Source organism: Blastomyces dermatitidis, assembly GCF_000003525.1.
Source record: "Blastomyces dermatitidis ER-3 genomic scaffold supercont1.9, whole genome shotgun sequence".
NCBI lineage: Eukaryota > Fungi > Ascomycota > Eurotiomycetes > Onygenales > Ajellomycetaceae > Blastomyces > Blastomyces dermatitidis.
In genome coordinates, this window is record NW_025544782.1 from 1,319,670 (window position 1) to 1,329,211 (window position 9,542).

Here is a 9,542-nt window from a genome sequence, read left to right on the forward strand (position 1 = left end):
CAGCCGGAAGGTTAGAGACTTAACTAGAATTAGGTAGCTCTGGTGTTATTCTTAGTGAGGATCCCACTTATGAGTAAGCTAGTTACAGGAGCTAGCTGGGCGGCGGCCCTTTAGGGGGAATGATAACCCCTGGAGCGGGCCCGAGAGGACAGAGGCGGCGGTCGGTTATATAGGGTGTTAAAATATATATATAGCTTAAGATGTAAACTGCAGAGGTCTTGTTCTGTAGCTATTTAATGTGTCTATCTTTAAGACTATGTTCTCTTTTCTTTTGTCATAATATTTTCAAATGATTTCAAACTATCAGAAGGTGTTGAAATACTGCAATTTATAAACAGTTTTTATATTCTGAGCTGGAATTTTCTGATTTTGTATATTTGAAATTGATAAATGTATAATAGTTAACTCTATAGATATAGGAAAAACCCTGAGAACTAAAGATTCTCAGATAGATGTCATAGTCTCTGACTGTATACATCTATAATTGAAGAATAATAATAATAATAATAATACTAATAAATATAATAGATTTCTATTTCATGTCTTTTCTAAAGAATGTTTATTGATCAGACTTGTTAACTAAATCTATTGAATGCTTAAAAGTTTATTTAATCAGTTTATCTGCTCTTACTGCTCTTATGCACTCTGAGCTTCATCAGAGATGATGTGCATTGAAGTCTTCTGTAATTATAGAGTTTTTTAAGAGAGTTATATTAAAAAATTCTCTGTCAATTGTTCAGATATTGTTGTTTTCTTTCAATGACTTTTCATTATAGATATTTATAAGTTGAATAGTATCAAACTCATTCTCTTTATCTATAATATCACTTACTAGAATATCAGAGTCAGATATAATATTAAATGTTAAATTAAATTGATATCTTGATCTTTTTCTTCTATAGATCACTACTCTTGATTTTATCTCAGATTTTTCAGAAATAAAGCAGTAATAGCTTGAATGAGAAATGATGTACTTTTACTCAGTATCAAAGTTTGGTTCTTGAAGAAGTACAGAGTTAACTTTTTATTCAAATGCAATCTGAAGACAAGAATAAATGCAGTTTAAGTTTCTATTCACATTATTTTGAATAAATGTGATTTTTAAAGAGTTTTTAAACTTTCTTTGTTATTTTTGTTGTATATTCATACTAAAAGAGAGTAGAGATAGAGTAGAAACTAATCACTATCATCAGATAGTAGATTATAACTATTTTGAAAAGTAGGAACCTCAACTGCTTGCATTATATCTAGTTTATCACCAGAGTCATTTCTCAATTCTCTAATCTTAAAAGAAGTTTGAGAATTTAAATTCTGTTTACACTTAGCTGGAGAATTGAAGTTTGAAGATCTAGATAGTTAAGAGTGTCTTCTTTTCAAGCTTACAGTTATAGATTTACTAGCTTGATCTTTCTCTTCAGTTTTATTGTTAAGAAGAGAGAGCTGTGAGAACTTTCTTATTTTAGAAACTTACAGAGTCTTTATAAGATTGAAATATATATTTATAAATACAGTGATACTATTTCACTTTGATTTCTTCCTCTTAATCAGATTGAAGATAGATGTCTTCTTCTTTATAATTTCAGAAATAGTCTTATAACTACAGTTAAATAAGAACTGAGTTTCAGTGATTCTTTTCTTATAAAAGATATAACTTATAAAGATTAACTATAATATTTATAATCAGAACCTTCTTATAATAGTGAAATTCTTTTATCATTAATATCACTACTTTAAGAGTCTTATAAGAGTGATTACTATTAGAACTGATTATAACAGCTTATAATAGTGTGCTTTAATCAAGAAACTCTCACAGTAGCAGATTCACTGAGTTCAGAAACTAAGTGAGTTCTGATTTACAATGAATTATATTAAGAAAATTAAGAACTTAGTGAATAGATTCTCTCACAGATCTGACTATATTAAGAAGATCAGAGTAATAGATATAGACAGACTAGAAAAGATAGAAAAGCTTTACAGAATACTCAGACTGAGTATTATGAAGAAATTAACTAAAGAGTCTCTCAATTTCTTATAAGAGAAGAAGAAGAAGAAAGAGAAGAAGTCTGTGTAACTACTCTCTATAATACTGAGAGTTAACACTTTGAGAATCTCTGTAAGAATTCTCAGACAGAGTATCTATAATCTGAAGAATTTACAGACTTTGAGAAGCACTGTAAAAGACCTGATATAAAAAGAAACAGAGTATAAGTCTTTATAAGATCTTCTATTCAGATTGTCAGAACTATAACTGATGAAGAATAAATATACTCAGTATATTCAGAAACTACTTACAGCAGATATTAACTCTGCAGAAATAAAGAATTGAAGAGACTTAAATAGTCTCTTATAAAGAGAGAGTTAAATTTATATATCTATGAATAAGTTTCTATATATAGAACTTATTAAAAGATATCATGACTCTTCTCTAGTAAGTTATTTTACAGAAACTAGAACTTATAAGTTACTTATAAGAAAATACTTCTGACTGAAAATACAAAAGCTTATAAAGAAGAAAGTGAATTCTTGTACCATTTATCAGAGTTTACAGATAGTATGATTCAAATTATATAAAGAACTTACTTCTCTACTCATTCTGCAGAAATCTTGAGAATAGCTAGAAATAAACACTTTTATAAGTCTCTCTGAAAGTAAGAATATATATAATACCTGTTTTAACAGTGTGCTGATGATGATAGATTACTTCATTATGATAACACACTTTATACTCACTTATGAGAACTTAAAGTTAAAGAATTTAACTTATATCTTTGTCTGTAATGTGATTTAATTATATAATTATTCATGAATATTATCTCAGATAGAGAATTAATCTTCATAGAGAAGTTCTGATTTAATCTGATAACTATACTGAAGATCTCATAAGATCTAAGAACAGCTTTTTATTAGTAAACAGATAATCAGATAGAATATCTGATAAGTATATTAAAACAGTATCTACAGTACTTTGTCAATTACAATCAGAATAACTGAGTATATTAACTATTATTTATAGAGTTCATGTATAATAAGTTAAAGTATATCAGTATAGATAAAACTCTCTTTGAGATACTCTCTGAGACTTATTCACAGATAATCTTAATAAATCTGTAAAAGTATACTATAGAGTATAATAATATCTGTGAACAGACTGAGGAAATTCAGAATATTCAGAAGAAAGCTCATGAATTCTTGAGAAAGACTCAAGAGTATTAAAAGAGATACTATAACTCTAAGAATATTATAAAGACTTTTAAGAAAGATAATAGAGTCTGACTGAGTCTGAAAAATATTATTATATAGAAATCTAGTAAGAAGCTGAATCTCTTACAGACAGAGTCTTATAAGATTATAAGAAAAATTAGTTTACAGTTCTATAAATTGATACTATTATCTGAGTTATAGATATATAATATTTTTCATATCTCTTTACTCTATAAATATAAGAAATTCTTAGAAGAGAACTCTGTGAGTCATCACTTTGTTTATAAGATATTAGAGAGTGAAAGAGAATATCAGATTAAAGAGATTATTAACTCAGAGATGTGAGATTACAAGCTCTGATTCAAGATTCAGTGATAAGAATACTCTGATAAGATGAATAAGTTCACTTAAGAAACATCTGAATAGATAAGATATTCGCAGAAGCTAAGACATAACTTCTATACTGTGAATTCTGATAAGTCAGAATAATATAATCTTTGTTAAGAACCTGATTATAATAAAGATATTAACACTGTTATTTACAAACTCTAGTTTACAAAGATAATAAGTTTCTACTGAGATGAACAGTCTGCAGTGTATACAAAGAAAGGAAGAAATCATATTCTTATTAAAGTTCAAAAATAAAAAAAAATAAAAACTGAGCTGTAAACACAATTTAGTAATTAATAAAGAAAAAATCAAAGTAAAATAAAGAAAATTCACACTTATAGTCTTCTTATTCATGATACTTAATCTCTCTGTAACTACTAATTATTCTTTTCAAAGAAGTAGAGAGTATTATATCTGTGATACAGATAATTATTATATTTAACATAAAAATTACTAAAAATGCACAGACTTTAAAAGAGCTGAATATCAGAGTGTATACAGTTATGACAGAATCTTAAGAGCTGATCATCTATATATATTATTAGATACTTCTTATGAAGCTGTGTTCACTCTCTTAGTTATGCTGAAGTATTCAGTCTGAAAATTATTAAAATATAAAGAAAGAGTTCATCTACTCAGATCAACTTCTATTATGAATTTATAGTATTTATATTGTCTTAATTATCTGAATTTTGCAGATATCTAAAAACTTATCTTCTATTAATATTGATATTGCAGAAATGTGCTGCAGTGTAAGAATTATTAATAGAGAATTTAGATATATTTGTATATATCTGATCAGAGATTATATAAGTAGAAGAGAGATAATTATAGATCTGTGAAGCTGCAGAGAAGACTAGCAGTACTAAAAGCTTTATAGAAACTATTAGCTAGAGTCTATAAGCAATTACTTATAAGAAGACTTATAGCAAAGAGTAGAACTACACTGCTAAGAGTTAGAAGCTGATCTGAGAGAGATACAGAGTTAGTCACTGATCTGAAGATTAGATGTGATGACAGAGTTAAGAGAGATGAAAACTATATTATAAGTGATAATATCTCTACTCTATCAGCTAGTAGAAAGTAATCAGAGAAGTTATAAAGATGCTTATAAAAAGCTCAGTAGTAGTCAGACATTGTTTATAAAAATATTAAAATTAAATTTTTTTTTATTCTTGAGAAGTTCTTGAATTAATATGCAGATATTATCAGAAATACTCTCTCTCTGTTATCTGAGTAGAAACACTTCATAGATGAATAAAAATACTCATAGTTTATAAGAATAGAAGCTGTTATAAAAAAAGAGAAAAGAAGATGAGATTCTGTGAACAGATTTAGAGTATTTATACAACTCTAGAGAAGTTTGTTTACACTATAAGTAATCTCACAGAACAGTCAGATTACTTTAGTAAATAAAAAGTGATTATAAATCACAGATCTGAATCTTTCTATATAACTATAAAGAGTGATTGTAAATTATAAATATCTTGATTATACAATTCTACAGAGTTGATGAAAGAATGAGAAATTTCTTACAACTCTACAGTGTTAAAGAAGAATGATTCACAAGAATAAGTAAAAGATTAATTCACAAATACTTCTTTTTAATGAGAGTAATCTTACAGAAAGTGATTCATCTATGAGATGAATCTGTGTAACAGTTACACAAGAATCTCACAGAAGAATGATTGAAGATGAACTGAAATTCTTCAGATTGAAAGATGCAGAATGAATCTGTGTGATAATTACATAAAACTCTTATAGAAATAATTAAGAGTTCACTGAAACTCTTCTGTATGAAAGATGTAAGATGAATCTGTATAATAGTTAGAGAAAGATCTGTAGATTATAAAGAATCTTATAAAATAAGAAATGACTCTTTTCTCTTTACAGTAATGAGAGATTTTCTATAGATATAAAGAGTTTTTAGTGAGTATCACTGCAGTGCTAAGCTCAATTTTATGAAATCACTCAGTGAAAGACTTCATAGATGAAGTCTTAGAGAGAAGAGAGTATGTAAGAAATCTTACTTCTTATGAATTCTTTATCTCTATTTCTATCTCTTATGTAATTAATAGAGTTAGCAGCTCTTGACTACACACAACTATATAGACTGAAGTTTGCAACTACTATTCATAACTTAGCTTGAATACTATTATACATTTCATCTCTACATTTATCTTTCTACTGTGAATACTTCTAGTAGTTATCAGTACATATCAAGTCAAGCTGCAAACATCTGAATAATCGCCCGCGAGCACTTATTCTTACATCATTTATAATCTGAAGACTCATGTATAAATATTCATTTATATCTATCTTAAGAATCTATATTAAGAAATTTCAAACACATCTATTTCTGAGATTGATCTTGATAATCTCATTAATGACCTTATCTGCTACAAGACAGTTATCAGATTCAATGATAATAAAAAGAGAATGTCAGTAAAAGAAGCTGAAAAGAAAAAGAAAAAGAAAAAGAAAAAGAATAAGAATACTGAAAAGACTAAAGAAGTAGATAATTCTAAAAAACAGCAGTCTGTAGATAAGTGAAGAGAAAACACTCTCTACATCTGATAAAAAAGTATGTTTAACTCAGATCTCAAATGTAAATATTGCAGTTGCTAAGATCACACTGAAATAGTCTACTACTGTAAAAATTGAAAGACTTAATTATAGAAATAATAAAATATTAACTGTTCTGATATTGAATATTATACATAAAAGTATACAGTCTCTGATAAAAAAGTAAAGAATGACAGCTTTGCAGAGACTGTAAAAGACCTGTCTATAATAACTGAAAAAGCACTGTTAATAATGTATAAAGACTCTTTATAATATTTAAACACTGCAGTCTTCTATATCATATCATCTGACAAGAGTGTGTTTAAATATATACATACTCTCATTAATGAGTAGAATCTCAGTTCAGCAGAAGAAATTAATAGTGAGTTAATTACTTTTATAGATGTGAGAGAAGCTTGTATTTACATTAATAAAATGAAACTTAATCTGCTTAATATCTGCTATATACTGAGAGTATCTTATAATCTCTTTAGCTTCAGCTAACTTATTAATAAGAGCCTCAATTTTAAACTTCTTCATAATAAAAATTGTTAAATAATTGAATTTATAATGATTAATAAGAATGATCAAAGATTCTACACAGTAATAATTAATCACTATATCTATCTTATTTATAGCATCTGAGAGGCCACTCTAGCTATGATTGCAAAGACTGCTTCAAATTATATTAATACTCTATTTATATAATATATATATCTTAATTATCTGAATATCAGTAACATTTAATAACTGATGAAAGATCTCATCTCTAATACTACAATTAAGAGAGACTCTGAAATACTGTTCTGTAAGATCTGTAAACTTGCAAAAGTTAAGAAGAAGATATTATAAGCTCTTATAAGTAGAGTCAACTTATACAGCATTTATCTGTACTTTGATATTACTGATAACAGTGAATTCTTTGATAATTTAGATGATTTTCTCTCTTCTCTACAAGGCTATAAATATTTGTTTCTTATAGTGAATGATATCACATATTATAAGACTGTCTACTTCTTAAAGAACAAAGATTAGCTGCTGAACATTATAGACTTTCATCTGAAACATCTTCAAAATTAAGACATTAAACTGACTTACACACATTCTGATAAAATCATAGAAATAAGTAGTCAGTGAATGCAAGTAGTTCTTACAGAATTCAGTATGAAATGAGAATTAACAGAGTCATATACTTTTAATCAAGATAATGTGACAGAACACTTTATTCAAACTGTAATTTTAAAAGCTTATACTATAATAATTCAAGCAGGTCTCTCTACTATTCTATAAGCAGAGGCTGTCTTCACAGTGATAATATATATTAATATAGCTCTTATAAGCACATCTCTATTTTCAGACACTATTCAACTCAAGAATAGAATTCTGCTTATCTTATATAAAGCTTAAGAAGACAGGCTATATTCATATATCAAGAACTTGCAGACAGTAGAGACATCTGTCTATATATTAAAAGAATGCTTATACACAGAGTACAGCAAGTTCACTAAATATAGTAAATAAATAATTTTAATTGAATACTACAGTAAAATAACGTATAGAATATAAAACTTCTCAAAGAATAAAGTTATTATATTCAGCAGTGTGAAATTCAATAAGAATATTATACTGATATATCTTATAGACTCTGCACTTGATAATTGTAATACAATTGAGATTTCTCACATATTAACTGTAACTGAATTCTCTGATGAAAATCAGTCAAAGACTGTTCAATTGTCTAAATCTATATCTTTACAGAATATATTTCTCTCTGTACATACATCTCTGAAAGATATCACTCTCTTATCTACTACTACTGTTATAAGCTGTAAAGTCAGATAGCTCTGAAAGAAAGTCAGTGAGAAGTCATCTATCTCTCTGAAAAAATATAAGAGACTCTGAAAAAATATCACAGCTTTCAATCTCATTACTCTGAAGATATTCAGTGTTATTAAATTTCAGCTCTATTACATATTCAATATCTGTGTTATGTATCAGATCTCTAAAACTATTGCAGAAATTAAAGTTCTGTAAATATATAAAGAGATAGTTAAATACTCACAGAAGAAAGCTTGAGTAGCTGTAATAAAAAAGAAGCTTAACTTCACAGCTGAGTATAAAATATTTAAAATAGTTAATAAATTAAATATTAAAACTCAGATTCTTGACAGTTGTTGAGTTTATTATATTAAAATTAAGATAAGCAGTGATATCACATTCTACAAAACAAGATAAGTTGTTTAAGACTTCTATTAATAAAAAGAATATTAACTTCAGTGATATCTATATATCTCTTATTTTCATCTCTGTCATCTATACAATACTTACAGTTACAGTGACTAAGAACTGAAATGTTTATTAAGTTAACTTTATTACAGTATTTCTAAACACAGATCTCTCACTCAATGAGTAACTCTATATAAGATAGCTAATTAGTTGGAATAATAATACTAGCTGTATCTATCTACTTCTATAATCTCTCTATAGTTTAAAACAGACACTCTATCTGTGATTCAATCTTCTTATAAATTATCTAAAAGATATTAATTTTAAGTTCTGCTATTATGATAAGAGTTTCTAGCTTAAAAGAGATTCTCAAATCTATCTCACTCTATATATAAATAATGTTAAACTTATAAACTCAGATATGAATACTCTTAAATAGATATTTATATAAATTACTAATTAATTCACCGTGAAAGATCTGAGCTCTATTAATCACTACTTAAGTATGAAAATTGAAAAGAATGAAAGTAATATTAAGCTCTTATAATCTGTCTATATTGAATTAATATTGAATAAGTATGAAATGATAAACTTCAAAGCTGTAAAAATCTTAATAAAATTTGTATTTAATCTGTAATCTGACTCTGAACTCTTTGATAAGTTTAAATATCAGTAAACTATCAGATCTCTTTAATATCTTATTATCTATATTTATTCTGATATTTTCTTTGTAACTGTAAAGCTCATACACTGATTAAATAAGTTAATATAAGCTTGCTGAGCTGCAGTTAAATAACTCTTTCATTATATTTATAGCACTACAGACTACTTCATTTAGTATGCTACTAGTATAAAAGATCTCAATTTTAAAGTCTACACTAATTCTGATTGAGTAGATGATGCTGATAACTGTAAATTTATATTAAGTCATCTCATCTATCTAGCTGATAACTTAACAGCATGAAAATCAGCTAAACAGACAATCATAACTCTAAGTATTATAGAAGCTAAGTACATATCTGTCAGTAAGAGTCTAAAAAGTATAATCTAGTTAAATAAACTACTAATTAAGCTTGAATTTCTACTCTCTGACTTCACTGTTTCTCTGTATGTTGACAACAATGATGTAATTGCTATAGTAAACAGTAATAAGATTATCT